At 44.7% G+C, this 20,675-nt stretch overlaps 1 protein-coding gene and 1 pseudogene across 2 annotated transcripts in view; both read left to right on the top strand.

The window, feature by feature from the left end:
* PLPPR1 (phospholipid phosphatase related 1) overlaps positions 1-20,675 on the top strand; it is a 141,036-nt gene that overhangs the window by 39,344 nt on the left and 81,017 nt on the right. The window lies entirely within an intron of this gene.
* On the top strand, positions 8,296-8,415 carry LOC136642632 (5S ribosomal RNA; annotated as a pseudogene).

The following is a 20,675-nucleotide window of genomic DNA, read 5'->3' on the forward strand; positions in this document are numbered from 1 at the left end:
GCGGTTCAAATGTTGACTATTCCAAGAAGTGATCATTGACAGTTGCTGTGGCTCTTCCCAATTCACCCACCCATACATGCGCCTTGAAAAAGGAAATGGCACTACAGGTTCACCATGTATCCATTCAAAATTTACAACATGTAGGACTTTAGTGTCATCTAGAACATGAATGAGTGGGCCTAGGCATGTGGTTCAACCATTTCTTTTTTGCAGTAGGTTGATTGCGCAAATAGGGCTGAATTTCATGAGCACTTGTGTATCAAGAGCTCCTGTTCTCATGAAAGACTGTATGTATGCAGCAGGATGGAAAGGGACAGGGTGGTTTTTTTTCTGCAGTATAGATTCCTGGATATGATGGGATCCCATATTTTAAAATGGAAGCATCTGCTGTATGGAGCCCCATATAACCCCCAGCACTATAACCCACACAATTTGTGTTTTATTTTGATATGGTAACTCGACCTGCATCTTTGTGGGCTCTTGGCATTGGTTCCCTTTTGCTATATTTTTGTGCTTTCAGATAAGAAAAGTTATAGCAAAGCTTCAAGATTTGCCATTAATGAAATGATTTAAAAATACAAAAACCCGGGTAATGCTATGTAGACTTCAGCTTTCCCTCAGCTTGCTGTTTGCTTTTCGAATCTCTTTGCCTGGTTTCAATATAATCCCTTTGGAAAACAATTCTCAAATTCTACCTTGAAACAAATCATATACCACTTGTTGCATACAGATGATACCGAATGATGCAGGCATATTACTTTTGTAGAAGCCCCAGTCCAAGTGTGAGCTCAATGATTTGTTGATTAAATGTCAGTTTGAATGTGTACACTCCACACCATGGATAAATGTGACACTTGTCTGAAGCTTTTGCCCTGCTGAGAATATCAAGGGCTGGTATCTGTGATCACAGATACCTCCAAAAGTGGATCCCATGCTATATCATCCATCTTCCAGAAAGAACATAATTAACACTTTAAAACACCTTGAGGAACATCTGGACTTGCAGGAGGAGAAATAACCTTAGAATCTAATTTTATTGTCCTTTTTTTAATGCTCCATGTGTTTTTCCAATTGGTAGCAGGCAGTGAGATCTCTCCCCCTCCCCCTGAAGACTCCAAAACAACTCTAAAAAGAGCCAGGATGGTGTAGTGGTTCAGGAGTTGGACTTAGAACTGGCAGGCCCAAGATCAAGTCCCCACTAAGCCATGAAGGTTCCTGGGTGACCTTGGGCCAGTCACTATCTCTCAGCCTTACCTACCTCACAGGGTTGTTGTGAGGGCAAAGGGAGGGGAGGAACTATGTACACTGTCCTGACATCCTTAGAGGAAGGGTGATATAAATTGTGAAAAATATATCAATAAATAAAATAAAAAGGCCCTACTTGTGCTTTAAATGGGTGGCTAGAATAAAGGCAGCAGTTGTTTTAGATAGCTTGGTTTATTTGGTTGGTTGTGCACATTTTAAAAGTGATTGTGTCAGAACAAAGTGGCAGTGCAGGGCCACATGAATTTCATGAAGACCCCACAGTACAAAATCTTGCCAGTTTACAATGGGACATTGATCACTCATGATGTGTCACTGGATTTACCAAGCTGGATAATTATGGCATTCCCTCTTGCTGCTGGTCCCTCGTTCGTGTTCGACACTATCCTCAACATGGAGATGCTGATAAGAGGAATAATCTGTCTTAGGCCTGTGTCATTACTTATTGCAGTTTGTCTGGCTCCTTCTTATTCTTGTTGATAAAGAAGCGAGTTCTCCATTGACTGGGAGACAAGTTAATACCTCCATCTCATGCCAATGTTAAATTGTATTATCAAGAGGATCATCAAGAAGCTTTGGAGCATTGGAGACGATACCTTGAGCACAGGCAAGAAAATCAAACTCGGATTCTCTGTTCATTCTTTAAAGAAAGCTAACCAGACGGCTGCTACTAGCACAGGCTGGATGGAGAGATCTGGCATGACTGGAGTAGCTCACATGTTAAGAGATTTTATTGCCAGTGTTTTAATTCCATTCCAGCATGTCTGCAGGTTTTTAACCATCCAAAAGAGCTGAAAAGGCAGAAAAAAGAAGATGCCAAAACTAAATCTGCTTCTCTGCATCCAAGCCTGAAAGTACGAGCCTGAAAGTACAAGCGTCTGCATCCAAGCCTTCAGCCTTTGGGCCTCAGACATCAAACAAACCTGAAACGTTCAGATCATATAGTACACCATAAAATGAGATTTCCCAGGTAAAGCACTCAAGGATATTTTAACAGAAACATTTGCTTTCACCTTTTAGTGAAAGCTGATCTCAGGTGGAATCAGGGTTCAGGCAGTCAGTGGGGCACTGGCTGAGGGTCCACACCCATCAGAGGGCCGCCATGGTCAGGCTCTACAGTGTACCTTCTATACTGGTGACAGTAGAAGCATTCAGTAGTGCCATCAGAGAGTGGACATCATGGGGACACCAGCATTGGTTGGTCTAACGACATGCATAGATTCTATCCTTTATTTAAATCATAGGTACGTGTGTTCCTTTACTTGTTCTCAAGGATTCTACAGTAGAGGCTGCTGGTATGAACAAGTTGATCATACTCGTTATATAGAACTGCAAAACATGTGAAATTTAAAAGTCTCCCAACCACTCAAGAAAACGCATTCAGCCTCATAAATGAACGTTCCCTGAATCCTGACAATCCTGTATGCCTCTTCTACTATCTCCTTGCCCTTGTCTTGGACAATATAGAGTGAGGACCACTTTATGCATTGCACAGAATGATACAGGAGTGTTGTCATAATGTGTATTTGATAAGAAGAATATGGAGTACCCAGGCTACTTCCAATGTCACCACATCTATTGAGGTGCTACCCAAAGTGTTAAAAGCCTAATCTACTCATCACTGTAAACTTTGTTAAAGGGTTACTTGCCCTTACTCAAGGTGGAGTAACATGAGGAACAAGAATAACTCACCTGATCCACTCAGATTTTTCAGGCAAGCCCACTACAAACTCCATCAAGCTAATAAAGATATGTTCTCTTTGCATATAATCATCAGAGTGGCAGGTTCCAAAGAACTCATTCCCCATGCCCAAATTACCTTTGGACTTGTGTTCTTCAAATAAAAGAGTTCACCATGTCACATGGGAAATCTTTTTAAACCTGAGGTAGGTTAGGAAAGCAGACTGTGATATGGAGTCAGCTGTTCAATGAGGAGAAATCAAACATACCCGATACCCAGGGCATTGGGCATACATAACCCTGACACCCAGTGTGGTATCAGGGATCAACCAGGTTGGTTACTGGTTGAGTTGGTTGGTTACTGAATCTATTCCACACTCAACAAGTGGCCTTTTTGGCTAGGCATGCCACCATACTGGTGGCAGTGCCCAATGTGTCATCATTTGGTGAGTGGGGGGCAGATTGCTGGGCTTTGCCCCAGGGCTTCCAGCAGCCTGGTACTGGCACCGCCAAGACCCAAAGAAGAACTGTGGATCTTGTCCAGTATATATTCTGTGAATCAGCCAAGAAGGTTACATGCTTTCCACCAACAAGCTAATAAATTAAACAATACAAAGGCATAAGGGTACGAATACAGCTGATTGAAAAGACACTGAAAAATTTCAATTAACCTAGAACACATTATGTTGCAGCATTTGGATAGTTCCGCTTTTGACAGAGTATCAATCAGGATTATCAGTCAGTGGGAAGCCTCTGATTTAAACCACCTGACACGCAAAGGGAGAATTAAGTACCTTTCTCTTTCTTTTAAACAAGAAATGTTGTTAGCATCTGGAGGAAGAATTAATGGGGGCATCAGAATGGAACTTTTTTTTCCCATCAGGGCTGCTCCCTGATGAAATCTAGATTTTAAATCTGCTGCCACTGAACTAACTTATTAATCATACTGATGAATGGACGAAGCAATTCAGCCCCAGTCAAAGACTAGTTCAAACTGCCTCCCCACTAGAATATTTTTGGGTAACTTGCAGCCCAGTCCTATCCACACTTTCCTGAGAGTAAGCCCTGTTGATTCTAATGGGACTTACTTCTGAGTAGACATGCCTAGGATTGGGCTGCTGGTTGCTTCCTTACAACCCAATTCTATTGGGTGATGGCTCATTGGCTGTTGATTCTAATGGGACTTACTTCTGAGTAGACATGCCTAGGATTGGGCTGCTGGTTGCTTCCTTACAACCCAATTCTATTGGGTGATGGCTCATTGGCTGTTGATTCTAATGGGACTTACTTCTGAGTAGACATGCCTAGGATTGGGCTGCTGGTTGCTTCCTTACAACCCAATTCTATTGGGTGGTGGGTGAGGATTCAGGATAGTTGGTGCAGTGTCCAGTGCATCCTGAACACCATCCCTGGTAGAGAGGCCAGCTGAGAGGGGGTGGGAAGGGGAACACTTACCTTCATGTCAGCCTCCACATGGTCCCTGATGGGACTCCTGAGAACTATGCCAGCTGTGTTCCTGGTGTAACAGTGAGGAGCCTGCTCTATGCATGTCCAGCCCAGCATGGGGGTTTGAGATCCAGACTGAAAGAAGAAAGTTGCACATACCTATTTGTATATTTCGGTTTGCAGTTTAGGAAAACTTTTCAATGCTGAGTACTTCTGGGTTACATTTTCAGCTGTAACACAACCTGTGGAGACAAAAGCTTGTAAACCAGCATTGTGTTTCTGAAAGCCACATATAGGTACTATTTCGGTTTTGGATGAAAATGTATTCCTGCCTATCGAGATGCTAATGTTATACTGTGAAATAATAGCTTCCGCTGCATTGAAAAAGGACTTCAAGTGTATATGCAGAACCTTACATAGAATATTTTAATAATTTTCCTTTCATGTTTTGGGGTGTGTTGTTTTTTTTTTCGTTGTTTGCCTCTGTCTTTTTGAAAGCAAAAAAGAGCAAACATGTTATTAATAGGCAGCAATGATGCATTTTGATTTATCTCCTCCCTTCAGCAAGGGAGACATGCATGCAGAAGCAGCTTTCCAAATGTCTAGATAAAGCAGGTGCCCCTCTGGATGTGCAATGCTCACCCAGATTCCACTGTACTGACTGGATGCATTTTTTGATGGGGATGCAAATCCTCATTTCTTTCCAGAACTACAAGTTGTTACAAACAACTTACAGCCCAATGTTATTGGCACCATATGCCACCTGAGCGATTGGCATATGACACTTTCCCTCTGTCGCAAAAGGCAATACATTGGAGCATGCAGCACAAGCAGCAAGTGCCCAACTCTGCCTGCCAGCAGACTTCAGATACCTGATAGCTCCAGTAGGTGTGTGTAGAGGGAGGGAGGGGACAGGCAGAACGGGAAGGTAACAGGAGTGGAGTGGAGAGCAGAACAGGACCAGGTAGGGTTGGGTTTGGTGGCAGCAGTGTCTGCCGAATTCAAACTTCCTTCCCAACCTTGATCTGCCTTCACAGGTCCAAGTGGACTTGCACCAGCTATGGAGCTGTTGCAAATCCAGGTACACCTGGTGGCCCAACAGGACCCTAGCCCAAGGCAAGGGAAAAAATGCTCCCTTACCCAAAGGAGGCATCTGGAGGCTAAAATTCCCCCTTACAGGGTACAGCATGCATCATGTTGGTACTTCTGCATTGCCACAAGGGAGTTAGGTTTGGGCTGCCCAACGTCCACCATAACGCCATGTGAATTCGAACTCAGGCAATAGTAATCCTAAGTGGGCAGATAAAAGGACTCGGGAGGGAGGAAGTGGTGACAGCAACCGCAGCTCCCTTGTCTCCTGCTTTATTGATGCATTTCCAAGTTCCCTGGGTTGCAGCCTGGCAGCCCTCCACCCCAGAAGAGCTGAACATCCTTTTATGAATATGTGATTGCTTTTTCCATGATCACTGCAGAACGTTTTTGAGTGATTTGAAATACCACATTTTATTCTTATCAACCAAGGGGCCGTCGGGCGGTTAATCTTCCTGTGTGGCCTCTCGCACAAATGTTTGTAAGGCACAATAGCCAGGTGCATTTGTTTTGCTCTGGAGCACAGGGACAGTTGCTATAAACTATTGACACTGCAGAGGACAAAAGATGCAAAAATGGATTGGGGAAGAAGCGCTGGAGAATGAATAATGGATTGATGTCTCAAGCAGAAGGTGTGGCCTTTTTATGCATCTTTGCCACATTGCCCTCATTTTCCTTGCAAAGCAAAGCTCGGCCTCCTTACTGTCACATCTTGGCAGCCCAAATTCTCAGCCGGTGAAGTAAAGATGCTTAAAGAGCACCTTCACGCATCTTGCACTCAGCAAGTGTCAGACAAGCCCACACTACAGCCTGCATTTGCCAGATCCTCTATATGAGAGGGGGGGTGCCTTTAATCAGGGGGACCAGATGCAATGGAGGACAGAGTGCTTATACCTTTAACCACTGTAGAAAAGAGAGAATTTTGGCAGGTGCCACTCAACATGGAAGGGCTTAAAAAGCCACACCTACCAAAAGTCCCTCTTCCATACAATGATCAAAGCATAGGCACCATTGTATCTAGTCACCCTGCTTTAATGTAGTTATATTGTGTCACATCCTGTGAAACTGCTTAATATTGAATCAGAATCATTGGTCCAACTTGACCAGCATTTTCTGCTCTGGCTGGCAGTGGCTAATCGAGGTCTTGGGGCCAGACTAAACCTGGCACAGAAGACCTGTGAATCACATCACTTCTTCTGCCATTTTCCTGATTAATATCATCTCCACCCCAAGTCTATTCTTTCATGCATAGAGCCAAATGCACAGATAACTGTGCCTGCAAGTTTTGCCTTCGGTTCAGCAAAACAAAACAAATGCTCACTGCAGATATGAAGCTAGACCAGTGCTTCCCAAACTCCTACAATGGAAATAGGAGCACTATAAGTGTGTGTTGGGGAGGGGCTATGGCAGCAACACAATCCCCAGGACCATGCTGCTGCTGGGGAGGGGAAGAGTTTTTTTTTTTTTATCTTACCAGCAGCCAACGCCAAAGTCCTGGGAGGTCTGGGAAGTCCTCTGCAGGGCCCCCCCCCCCGCGCCTCCAAACATGTAAAGAAAAAGAAAAAAAATTGGCACTTCCAGTTTCATGACAAAAACCAGAAGTGCCACTTTTTTTCCTTTACATATTTGGAGGCATTGGGAGCCCTGTGGAGGGCTCCCCAGACCCCCTGCACCCTCCAGGACTCTGGCACTGACTGCTGGTAAGTTAAAAAATCCCCGTCCCCAGCAGCAGCATGATCCTGGGGATCGCACTGCTGCCTTCCCCCCTCCCCGCCCCTTAAGGGACAGGGACAAGTGCTTTCCCTGGCTGGTGGGTTGCGTTCTACCAGTTTGGGAACCACTGAGCTAGATGATAGACAAAAGCGAAGTGGGATGGGAGGAGCAGGTAGAGAAGAAGAGGAAAACACACATGAAGAGCTCCCTCAGCATCGTCTTTGCAACTGTTGGTTTAGATGACAATCCATTACGCCATTAAAAATAGAACTGTATTCTCATTTATACTTCTTTAACATTAGGGTTGGCTTTTAAGCTGAGAAACTTGCTCTCTGTTCAGGAGGTTTCCCCCTTTTTGCTCATCTTTTAGCTCACTGTCAACAGTAGGTAGTAACAAAGTCTCATGGGGGAATCATTAATTGCCAGTGCAGATGTATGGTGTGTAGCATGCCCATCTTGTAGGAACTGTTTGTAAATACCTTTTTTCATTATTCTAGGTTTTTTTTGTGCTTCTCTGTGTATGCTGTTATATTTTAAAAAGAACAATGCTTCTCTGCCTTTAACGGTTAGGACAGAGAAAAGCAGCAGGTTGTCTTATTGATTCATTTTTATTTAATTTATTTCAACCCTACCTTTCCTCTCCTTCCCTCGACATCCACTCCTCTTACCACTGTGGTTCTGAGCTCCAGAGAAAGCTTTCTGCTCTCTTAGGCAGCCCCTTCAAGGCACAGGATCTCCTTTTCTCTCACAGGGATGGCTCACTTCTGTGTTCTTGGGGACCATTTTGCCTTCTAGAAAATGATCCAGAGGGTGACCAGATGCAAAGGAAGTGTGGCTCCTCAACCTCTTTGTGTAGAAGAGGTGGTTTCAGCAGATGTAGCTCATTTATTCTGTGCAACTATCCAATATATGGGAGCCCTGCCCTCCTTTGCATTTGGTCGATCATGTGGTCTGTAGAACTGGAAGTATGATTAGCACAGAATACAACACCTTTTGTGCAGGGTTGCCACACTGCAACCCAGAGACCTACACTGCATGTTTACATCCCCAGGTGCAGCTGCAAACAAAGGGGCAGCCACAGCTTCTCCTCTTTGTCTGGTCTCCTCTAACAGCAACTGTTACCCTGCAGACGCCTGTTCTTGTCTGATCTCAGAAGCTAAGCAGGGTCAGGCCAGGTTAGTATTTGGATGGGAGACCACCTGGGAACGCCAGGTGCTGTAGGCTTATACCATAGTCTTTCGAGACTGAAGGTTGCCAACCACAAGAGGCAGGAAATAGGGTTGCCAACTGATCAGAAAAAAATACTTAGCCTACTTTTGTGTGTTTAGTAGTAGTGGTTTGATGTGCTGAAATCAGCAGGCAAAACTTTTTGCAGCATGAACGTAAGCATTATCGCATGCTAATTCTTTCAGATCAAGACACTGTTTAAGATCCTGCTGCAGGGGTAGTGGTGGCTGAAAAGATGGAAACCTTGGTGAAAGCGGGCAGATGAGATGGAAGGGAATAGAAGTGAAAAGCCCTGGCTGCCTCACTTCTAGCTTCACTGGAGCATTTAAAAAATCAGTGTGGATCTCTTGGTTGCAACCTGGCAACTCATGTTCTTAATTCCATATGTACAGTACAAGATTCCATACTACTTCATGCTTCCACTGTATAGATAGAAAAGAGATTTTTTTTTAGCAATTTGTTGATTAATGTAAGCTGATAAGAAGCTGTTTTCTCAGAGGCACAAAGTGGTTGCTTTTCCACCATTTGATAGACTGAGAATTGAATTACAGAGAGCTTGATAGTGCAAAGCCAATGGGCACATTAGCTGTGATCCTGTGGTGTCCTTAAACACATCCTTAATTAAGTCCTTCTGATGGAATCACTTTGTTATTAGATTATTTAAATGCAATGCATTTATTCTCATTAAGTTAAGCGAAAAGCAGTTTGTAATCCAGATGTAGTCTGCTTTAACCAAAGCTGTGTTGAGTAAATACAGCAGCCGGTTGATGATGTGGAGCGAAGGTATTTTAGCTGATTGTGGAATAGCCATTAGACTGAGGATGGAACGCCCTGACTTGTGGTGCGTCGAGCTGCAATGCTTTTTATTTAATAAGATGGAAGCCCACCCCGTGTGCTTCACTGTTTTGTTTTTTGTCGAACCATCCACTTGATTTGTTGTGGTGCATAGTGTTTGAAGAAACAGACAGGGATGGAGAGACAGAGACAAAAGAAGAGAAAGGTTTGTCTAATGCTGCAAACTTGTGTGCATTTACTTGAGAGCAATGCCCACTGAATTTGTTGTTCACTTTGCCATTTTTTATATGGCATAGCCCTCCTTGGCTTTTATGTTCACCCCCTTACATGCATGTGTGAATCAGCCGTAGGGATAAAGGAGTGAGACTCCCAGAGCTGAAGGTATGATTTTGAGGGGATTTCTGCTTCAGCACTGTCTTTAAGAACATGAATAAAAAGTATAGGTGGGGTATTGGTTTCCACGGGACATCCGTTCTCGGACTGCTGTGAATGCTGATTTTCATGGATAAACAAATCTGCACTCGGCCTTGCCTGAGCCCTCCAAAGCCCTCCTTTCTGAAGCCCTCAGAGGCAGCTGCCTGCTGCCTCTGCAGGCTTCAGAATGGCCTTTTCAGCCAAAAAAGCCCACTACTTCTGCTACTTTTTTTTTGGCTGAAAAGGCCATTCTGAAGCCCCTGGAGCACTTCAATGCCTTATATGGTAAAAAAAGTCACTTCCAGTTTCCCTTGGAAAACTGGAAGTAGTGTTTTTTGTTGGTTTTGTTTTGTTTTGTTTTGTTTTGCTGAAAAGGTCATTCTGAAGCCTGCAGAGGCAGTGGACTGTCACACGCTGCCTCTGTAGGCTTAAGAAAACCCTCCACGCAGGTCCAGGGAACTCTCATTGAGCCAGATCCGCGGATGAAAATTCCATGGATAAACAGGCTCCACCTGTGTAGTCATTCTGTTGCTCCAGTTAGTTCTGGGTCAGGCAATTCTTGGGGAGAGGGTAACTTCAAAAGTCACAGCCCCAAGTACTAGAGGGGCCAGCTATGTCACTGCAAGGGTATATGCCATAATTGGGTCATAATTTGGAGTGCTTCATGCATCTGTGGGAGTGCTGAGGAAAGATGCCATCTCCCCACCCCAGGTCTCTTCATCCACCCTCCTTTATTACCTCCACAAGCATGCACGACTCCAGTGCTGATTCTATAGTTGGTTGGTTATTCCACCACCAGGGCCTCCAAGAGGAATTTTATCAGGGGGTACAAATTTCTTTTTGATCTCTTCCCAAAGAGGGAGGGGTCAAAACAGGACAGAGGGAAGAGGCAATTGGAGAGGTGGGATGGGGTGGGGAGAGGGCAAAACAGGGCACATGGAAGGCAAAAAATCTCTGGAGTCCAGGTTTGAGTAGACCTGACCTCAGTAGAACTGGCCTTCCAGTCAGCCCAGCCTCCATTTTTTGCATTCCACGAGACCAGCTGAGCTCCCAAGAAATTTCCAGTTATCAAAACTTCTGCAGCAGCTGTAGCCCCACAGCTGTGTCCCTGAGCTCCTATACACTCCTTCATGGTAAGCAGATCCGCAAGCCAAAGAGCTACTGTAGCAGGCCAGTTTCCTCCCAGATCTGTCACTGTGTTAAGGAGTGTCATGTATGCATTCCTCAGCCTGGCACATATGGCGTGAGGCAGCAGTCTCTGAGGTGCTGCCCATAGTAGTGCCCCCAGGCATGACTTGTGGGAAGCCAGGTTGAAGATGATGTGGCAGTGGCAGAGACCGTGCAGCAAGAACAGCAGGGATCCCATATGGGTAGCGAGTGTGGGTGAAACAGGAAAATGTAATAGTGCAGTAAATTTCTAGGTATACTCTTTACTCCTTGGTTCCGGTACAATTTATACCCTTTACCTCCCCCCCCCCCCGTGGGATCTGCTGTGCCAGGACCCCTCACTTAACTGAGCATCTGGTCATCCACCACACATGTACGACTTATGCTGTTAACACATGGATGTCCCACATTAAGAACTTTTCATTAAAGGCTGCTTTATACCCTTTACTTGAATGGCATAAGGGCAGAGTGAGCTGTGGCTCCAAATAATGATGCTATCTCCAGCTCTTCAAGGGGGTTGGCTTCTGATTGCTTGTGCACCTAGTTGTGGCCCTTAGGAAGGCGCAGTCATGCAGCAAGTTCAGTCCTCCCTTGTGCACTGGGAATTTCAATCATACAGGTAGATTTCTTCTCATGGGGTGGCCATTTTGCCACAATTCTGTGTTTTTAGAAACCCCACAATTGCTTACTAAAGAGTCATTGGACAAAGAGGGCTATCAAGGAACAGCCAGAGATCACCAGGAACAGGGCATCTCAGCAGTGACATTTCTGGAGAAGGGCAAAATACTAAGTTTTTCCAGGAGCAGCGACACCTGTGTAAAGCACTCCTTCCCTTTGCTTTCAGAGCCAGTCGTGGCTTTGAAAGCAAAGGGAGGAGTGCTTTATACAGGCATCGCTGCTCCAGAAAAAACTTGCCCCTCTGCAGGAATGCCTCTGCATCTCAGGAACCTCCCCCAAACCTGGCAAAGAGTTCCCAGCAGTGAGATCAGCAGTTGACTTGGGCTCGCAGAATTCACTGATGTCAGCTGAGTTGGGAACCCTGGTATGCAGTGGGTCAGTTCCCTCCAGTGTTTTGGGAACACCTGCACAGGCACCATTCACCACATGTTCTTTAGCCACATCTTAGCAAGATTCACCTCAGGCAGAGGAACACAATATCTTTGAATATCAATGCCAGGAGGGATTTTGTCCTCAGTCAGGCTTGGGTCTTGAGTTGGTTATTCTTTAGTCTGAATTTATCCAGAGTAGGGTTTGGAGGGATATTAGAGCACTGGGAAGAGGGTAAGACATAAGTTAAACCACAGTTTTTGTTTTTTTTGGGGGGGGGGGATTGTGTCCACCTGGCTGGTGTTTTCATTTCTCACCCTGAGATAGTACAGACTCAGCCCCTTGTTTTTAGGGACAATGGTGTTCAGTTTTGAGTACTGATATGTTTCTGAGGGGTCTGCAGTGAGGTTTGTACATAAATCTTTCCAACTTGGAATGCTGGTTGGGTTCTCTTTGGGCTAGGATTGCAGACTGAACCCCAAAAACTTTGTGGCTTACGGCTGTGCCTGCAGTTCATATCTTCTTTGACCTCCTCCCCCACTCCATCATGGGAAATAGATAGTGAAAAGCTGGGACTTGTCATTTCAGCAATCCTTGGCTCTGAGTCAGGGGTGAATGCCCTAAACCAGCAATTCCCAAACCTTCCAGAGCTGCGACCCACCTTGTCCTCCCTGGTGGGTTGCAACATGCTGCTCCTTCTTGCAAGGCTCTAGAGGCCTCTTCTGGGACAGTGACATTCTCTATCAGTCTCCTTGGGCATCAGAATGGTCCACAGAAGCACCCAGGAGTCATTTCTGGTTTTCAGAAGTCATTTCCAATTTACCAGAAGTGACTTCTGGATGCTTCTGTGGGCCACTCTGATCCTTCCAGTGCCTCCAAATGTTTCCGGAATGGTTCCGCTTTGGAGCCAAGGGTGGGCAGGATGGTCCAGGTCATGACCCACCTGGCATGGGCTTGCAACTCACTGGTGGGTTGCAACCCACATGTTGAGAAGCTGTGCCCTAAAACGTGACCAGGGGAGCTGCATGGAGGAGCTGCATCTATTTAATAAATGTGCCCTGGAGAAGAATACAGGATGGCTAGTCCTGCCCTTCCAAAGGGGAGTGATGGAGGCAAAATGAAACAGATTCTTGATAAGAATCTTTAACTGGTTAGAGTCCGTGCAGATGGGGGGAGAGAGAGAGCGAGAGCGAGAGAGCAATCCCTTTTAAAGAATAAACCAGGAGAAGCTTCCAATCAAACAGATTTCTAGTACAACTATGTGGCATCTGCATCCTGCAGGGGAGTTTTGGTCTCTGAAGGTTTCCTTGGGGAAAGGAAACATTTGTTCCCTTCCCCTGAGGGGTCTCTGCCAGCCCAATCATTTGAAAATTGTGTGTGTGTTTTGAAAATGTGTTGAATTAAAATGCAAAATGTGGGTTTTTTTCTGTTTTTAATTACAACTTAATAAACAATTCCACTGCCGCTTCCTCTTTACCTATGGATAGAGATGTTTGAAAAACACCTTTACTGATGGGTCACCTTGAACCTTCCCCAGCGATATCACTGGGGAAAGTCTATGTGGACCCACGAGGAGGATTGGTTCTGTAAAGGAGGTCAGGATATGGCAGGTAGCACTGTCAAATCTGCTGCTTCCTGACCCACTCTCCTCCCTGCCTCCGTCGACTTCCCCCTTCCACCTCCCTCCAGCCCCCTGCGTGATCCTACCTGAGGCAGCCAGCATGTGATGTCTGTTGCTGTGCAGAGCCAGCCACTTGACACTTCTGGCAGAGCCAGCCCTCACTCTCCAGTGAGTTGTGTTCACAACCACCATGAAGTGTGTTATGTCATTGGAACACATGTTCTGGCAGTACAACTGTTCAAGAAGATTGGGCCATAATATTTATTGTAAAAGAACAAACATCAAAACTAAGGTGCTTCACTGCTGGCTCAAGAAAAATGCCGGAAACATTATCTTAATTGGTGAGGTTGTGTGTGTTCATATATCTTGCTGAGAGCATGTATGTGCTTGTATTTGGTGCACCACTAAGAAAGGAAAAGGGAATAATTTGGGGGAAGGAGGGTTAGGAGTGTTCTACTCTTTAGTCCCTTCCCCATGGCTACTGAGAAGGGAGGAGGGATTGACAGAGGGAAGTTGCAAGAGAAAAGGTCACAGCAGGATGGTAGGTACCATCCTGAAGTCAGCCTGCCAAGCCTCAGTGTGCAGTTCCTTGTAGTGCTTTGGAGAGCTGAGAATGAAGCAAGGGGGGTCTCCAGCTCACTCCAGGAGTGAGACACTTAGGTTGCCTCCCCATTATTGGATACTGGGGAAATGCTTAGGTATTGATCAGGACATGGCAGGCTGGGAGATCCTAACCAGATGTTTTTGGGATTGGGAGTGATTATTTGGGAACACATAAAAGGTGTTGTGTGTTCATTTTCCCAAACCCTTAATCAATGTCTCTGAAAAGAGTGATCTGGCAGACTGTAGGGCACCTCCAACTTGCACCCATAAGCTGGTGTTTTACAGCCTTGTCTTCTTCCTCTGGATGGATATACAACTTTTAGCATTATTTTGATTGTTAAAACCAATCAAAACTGCAGGCAAGCAATTATTAGGGACACACCAGGACAGTGGTTCTTGAACTTTTCTGGTTTGCACTTCCCCTGATCATTGTAGCCATTGGCCACGGCTCCCCATTACAACACCTCACCTCAGTTACCCCCAAAATGGGGATGAAGGTGTTATAATTATACACTAGCAACAAGGCTGCCAGCACTCTGAGGCTGCAATCCTAACCACACTTACCTGAGAGTAAGCCCCACTGAACAAAATAGGACTTACTTCTGAGTAGACCTGGTTAGGCTTGTGTCCTGAGTTTGTTAGCAGAACACCGGGAGGGTTTTGGAAAGGGAGGGGAGAAGTGATGAATTTGCAGGAGGGGAAGACTTTGTTTTGTGTGTATCTGCTAATTGCAAACTGATGCAAACTGAGACCTAGAGACTGTTTGACTGGAATCCTAACCCCACTTTCCTGGGAGTAAGTCCCATTGAATACAATAGGACCTACTTCTGAGTAGACCTAGCTAGGATTGTGCCTTTTGACTTACAATAGCAGCCAACACAGTACCCCCCTCCCCAAAAGGAAGCAGGAGGAAAAAGGGGAATGGCTAAAAAGGAATGGGGATTTTTATTTTTAATCAATTTTTGGAGACAAAGCCATCAAGGGTGGCTTTTTTCCTTTTTTGAAGGGGGAGAAAAAAGAAAGGTGAGGATTCTTGGTTAAGCTGACACAGACCCCCAAGCCTATGTAGGTCTACTCAGAAGTAGGCCCAATTTGAGTCAATGGGGCTTACTCCCAGGAAAGTGTGGAAAGGATTGCAGCCACACCCAGCAAGATTACAACTCACCCAAAAATAGATGGGGGCTGCTCACACACATGCAGATGCCACCTCTGTTCCCCCCAGGCAAGACGGAGGGATACAGGCTAGGGCATTTGGAGACACACACACACCCCCACTAGGAGCAGGATGGCTCCTTCCTTCCCAAGCAGCCTTGACCAATCCCGGGATGCCCAGGGCGAGGGGCACACTGGGAAATGTAGTCCTTGGGGCGAGGTTGCACATGGAGAGAGCTCCATGATGAGATGGGGGTGCCTCTGCCTGCCCAGCCAGCCTTCTCTCCCACCTCCCCCCACCATGTTTCACACGCCCTCCAGCCTCATGCTGCCCCACCCACCTCGTTCACAGCTGCAGAAAAGCAGCAAGTCAGCAGGCAGCACGTGCAGCTGAGCAGAGCAGCCTCACCTCTCTCCAGGAGATGCCTGGCGACGCCCCTGGAGGCTAGCCATGCCTCACCAGGGAGGCAGGACGCACAGACTGAATACTTCAGCAGTAGGATGTTATAAGTTTTCCTAATAAGGATGGAAAACAAAGTTGGTAGTATAGTGAACACTCAGTTTAATGGAATAGAAGGAAGGGTTCTATTAATGCTGAAAGTCCATTAAATCCAAATGCACTGAACTCAGTGGAAATACACATCTGCAAAACGTACACTACTAATTTTCAATGGAGCAGAATGTCCATTTCTGAAGTCTGTGTAATTAAGCTCTGTTAAATTGAGGGTTCTCTGTATCAGTGATTGGTGCTAGAACCCAACTTGGACAATGACTGAGCAAAGCCCAATCCATAGACTCTAGGAAATAATAGGGCAATTTTGACAAACTTTATTTTTGGAAAAACAAGCAAGGTACTATCTCCACTTCAAACAAACATTGCAGAAATAGCTGGAATTTTTCAAGCATCAATAATTCGATGCAAACAAGGAACTCAGCTTTTGTTACCTGACTGACTACAAAACCAATTTTAACATTCCTAAGCTGTATCAGGTTTCTCCCCTGTGTGGGTTATCTTGTGCAAAACACCCCTGGCAAACGGATGCCTTATTTCTTCCAAGTGGGTGTTTTATTTCCATGAGGCAGTATGTACGTGTCAACAACATACACTTCTGTGTACTGTCTTTTCTCCCATCCCTTAATCTCATGTTTACTTCTGATGTGCTAAAACCACCATAAGGTGTTATGCTTCCTCCCCTCCCCCCTGGTATAGTTAACTCCTAAATATGCTTCATGTGATAAGACCCGGCATTTTACCGTGACTTATGGAAAATCTGTTTCCATGCATTTTCCTGGATGTAGTAAATACCAGATTCTGTTATAAGGGCAGTGGTGCGTATTCACAAGAAAAGTATACCATGGGCGCAAAGGGGTCACTTGTGACATGAGTCCTCTTCAAATGTTATCTACCTGTGGAGATTTTCCACAGTAATACAAGATCCTGGCGTGGGCTCGCAAGTTCCACTGCCATTGTCAATGTGCTTTTCCCCACACCCTGGTCTCCCCATGGGCAGCATTTGTTTGTGTGTAATGCTGTCTCAGGGGAGAGTTTTTCCCAGAGGAATTGCAAACACTCCTTTACCACCATTTTCAGGTATGGGGAGACATTCGCTCCAGAAAAAGTGTGTTTCTCTACACAAATGCAGTCCATGGGGAAACTGAGGTCAGAGCTACAGAGCATGCCAGTACGGACTGTGGGGCTTGTTAGCATGCTTTCAGTCAGTTATAACCAAGGGCATTGACCATGGTTGCAATAATGATCAAACAGGGTTAATCTGAATACTAATTTCTGGCGTGATAAACACTTTTAAGTGGATGGCCTGGATTAAGTCTAGATTCCTCTTTCTAAATATATTAGGATGATCTGTGTCTTGTGGATGACATAATGGATGACATAGTCCAGAGAATAACAATAATACTTGCCATTTCTATAGCATTCAGAATGCTCCATGTGTATTGCTGTAATCCATGTGTATTAGTGTAAGGGCAGGAGGTCTGGTCTAGAGGGTAGAGCCTCCGTCTGCCTGAAGATAACATCCACAAGGTCGCCAGTTCGAGACCACCGGCACCATGCGACCTTGAAGCAGCTAACAAGCTGAAGCCGAGCTATTCCATCTGCTCTGAGCGTGGGAGGATGGAGGCCAGAATGTGAAGCCAGATCGGAATGAAACACCTGAATGTAGTGGTTCTTGAAAGAAAGAACCTTCTTTCAAATTGTAAAAATCCCTATTTAATAAGGGATTTAAATTAAGCCTGCCTATGTAAACCGCCTTGAATAAAGTCTTGAATAAAAGACCAAGAAAGGCGGTATATAAATACCTGTTACTATCCTTGCAACAAACCTGAAAGGTGAATATTTTCCCCCTGTTGTGGGTGAGGAGTAGTCTGCCTAAAATCAACTAGTGAGAATAGTAGCAGTGAAATTCAAACAAGAGTCTTCCTGGGTCATAGCCCAGTCATTGAGCTACTATGCTGCACCAGCTCTCAAGAATTATGAGGAGCAATTTTAGTATAGCTTAGGTGGGGCAGGTGGTGTGCTGCTCCATTTATGAGCAAGCCTGGCACTTGTAAGGAGGAAATTCAAAAAGGCCTCCTCAAGGTAAGGGAATCTATGTTCCCTTGCCCTGGGGCAAGCCCCAGCTTCCGCCATCTGTCAATTTGGACCTGTGCCAGTGAAATTGCTGGCATAGATCTGTGTTGACACATAAAGGTGGATCAAGCCCAAGAAGGGGGTTTGAATTCAGCAAGCACCTCTGCCGTTGAACTCACCCCCTTCTAGGGCCTGATTCACCTTTCATCCCACCCCATTTCCTTTCTATTCCACGCCCTCCCTGCCTCCCTGTGCAACCTTACCTGCACCGGTGGGCATCCTCAATCTGTCTTTGCATGGACCCAGCCACTCATCACTTGCAGCAGCAGCAGCCAGGCCATGCACTCTGGCGGTGTCATGTTAGTGACAGCCGGAAAGCACATTATGCCAACAGAACATGTTTTGCTGGCATAACATGCCCATAGGATTGGGCCATTTGTTGCTTAATACATAATAAATATTATGTAGAAATTGTTCCTGAGTAAACCAGCATTAAATCAATAGTTGGTACTGACACTCAGAAAAATGTATCCAACTATGCTTTTCAGGAATGTATATTCAAAGTGTAATCAGAGTGTACATGGTTCAAGATTTCAGCCACAACAAAAGAAAAATGCATGGGTGTATTCAATTGCTTTATTACCATTATTCTCCTAGTTATTATTATTGCACAAATCTGTAACAAGAAGCATGAATAAACCTTTAACATCCTGTTACTTAATTGTCCCTATATAAAAATAAATTCCTGTATATAGAAAACAAATATATCAGGAAGAAGACATATTTGTCAGGGCTGAAGGGTAGTATCCATGAAAGGACAGGTGTTTCAGGTCAAGTGTGTCTTCAGATAGTCTGTGATATGTTCCGTTTGCACAGAGATACGGTGAGCCAGGTCAGAGAGTCAACAGTTCTGAGGTCAGATGGGATCATATTGGCTCTGCAGGGTGATCTGATCCTTGCTGGACTAAAAGCTGCAGTTTACCTTCAGTCTGCTGCAGTGATTGCTGCAGAATGTAGAGCAGTAACAGGCTGCTCTGGTGATGCAGGAGGAATAAGTTGCATGAGCAATGCTGCCAGAGTCCATGTGTTGAATACAGAATCACAGTGTTGGAAGGGACCCACAAGGTCATCTAGTCCAACCTCTACCTGGGGCAGGAAATCCTCCTAAAGCATCTCCAGTAGGTACCTGTCAAGCTTCTACTTGAAGATCTCCACTGAGAGGGAATCCACATCTCCCTCAACAGTCTGATCCACTGCCAAACCACCCTTACTATCAAGAATTTCTTCCATATGTCCAACCAGAATGTCTCTTCTAGTTTGTATCCATTTGATCTAGTTCTGCTCTCAGAGGCATTTAAGAACATCTTTCTTTCACATGACAGCCCTTCAGGTGTTTGAAGAGTGCTATCACATCCCCTTTCAGGCTTCTCCAAAATTCAAACCAATTCAAACCAAAGACTTTCCAGTACTTTATTAAACTGTATTGACTCACAGGCCTAGAAAATTAGACTTGCAACATCACATAGAAAATATAGAACTGGCTTTTTTCAGGGATGAGGAGGGTAAATAGAATCATGTTCCTATCATGATCAGAGCTTTCCAGATGCCACAGTGAATTTTAAAACATTTTTTAAAATCCAATTTTGCCCCATTTTTTCTTTCTCTTGCATCTACCATTGTTTTAAAATATTAACATAGGCTAAGTAAAAGCAATTAATCTTTCCAGCTCTTGAGTTTTCAATTTAATTTTTAATTTCCCAAAGCTTTCTGTATCCAAAGCCCTTCAACACAAAAATACAGAAGAAGCGCTGCAATTGTCATGTTAACTTATTACCGAGATTGCCCAATGCACACTTATTTGTAAATCATCATATCTCTTTTAGGTTAAGTCCATTGTAGATCCTGCTCTTGTTGTTGCTAGGTTACAAGGAGCGATCAGTATCTACCTGTGATGGTGTCAATAGAGAGCACTTTCCCAGGGAAGCTAGTTTGCTGAGAAAGCAATTTTGTTTCTCAGCATGTAGACAGAGATTATTGGTGTCTGGTTGTTGAATGTTTAATGTCTTCATTTTGCATTAGTGCTGTTACCAGCTCATTTGTTTACACACAGAGAGAGAGAGAGAGAGAGAGAGAGAGAAGAAGCTACTCACAGCTTCTTGTTTTCTCTCTCTCTCTCTCTGTGTGTGTGTGTGAACTCAGAATCAGCAACTATCAGCTCCAGGGCCACAAATGGCCCCTATCAGGAAGACGCTTGACCATTCAATTACCAACCTAGGTTCAAGTAGGATTAGAGGAAGTTGTGGTGGCTGCTACCATTGTACACTCATTGCCATTGAGTTTGCACTCTATAGCACACTACATTTTGCCACTATGCCATGTGAGAAGCAACACCCAGGCTGCTGCTAGATCTCGAGTTTAACATTCTACCAATGTTTAATCAATCTGTAAAATTGCAACTGGTGAACACAATTCTGATTTAATGGTTCTGCTTGGTCTTGTGCCATGCTGAATTTCCCAAGAGTGTTTCAGCACAGAAGGGATTTTTATTTTTAAGTTTTGCTGTTGTTAGTTTCACTTGCTTTGAATTCTAAAACGAAAGGCATTCCAATGATCTTCATTAACTTCCACTTCACATTTAGCTTGAGCTGTTTTGCATTCGGACACAGCTGGAGAAGTACATTACTCCTTCGGTTATTTTAGACTTTTAGAAAACAGGGTTGTTAATGAAGCCATTCTCTCATTCCTTAAGCAAATTCAAAATCTTTGAAATGTAAACTTGTATCTGTTCTTTGCAGGAGGTCCTCTCCTATAGAACCTAGGAAGAAAAGACATCATTTTTTAAAAAAAATGCAAGATCTATCATGTGTAGTT

Source organism: Tiliqua scincoides, chromosome 2 (assembly GCF_035046505.1).
Source record: "Tiliqua scincoides isolate rTilSci1 chromosome 2, rTilSci1.hap2, whole genome shotgun sequence".
In the NCBI taxonomy this organism is placed as follows: Eukaryota; Metazoa; Chordata; class Lepidosauria; order Squamata; family Scincidae; genus Tiliqua; species Tiliqua scincoides.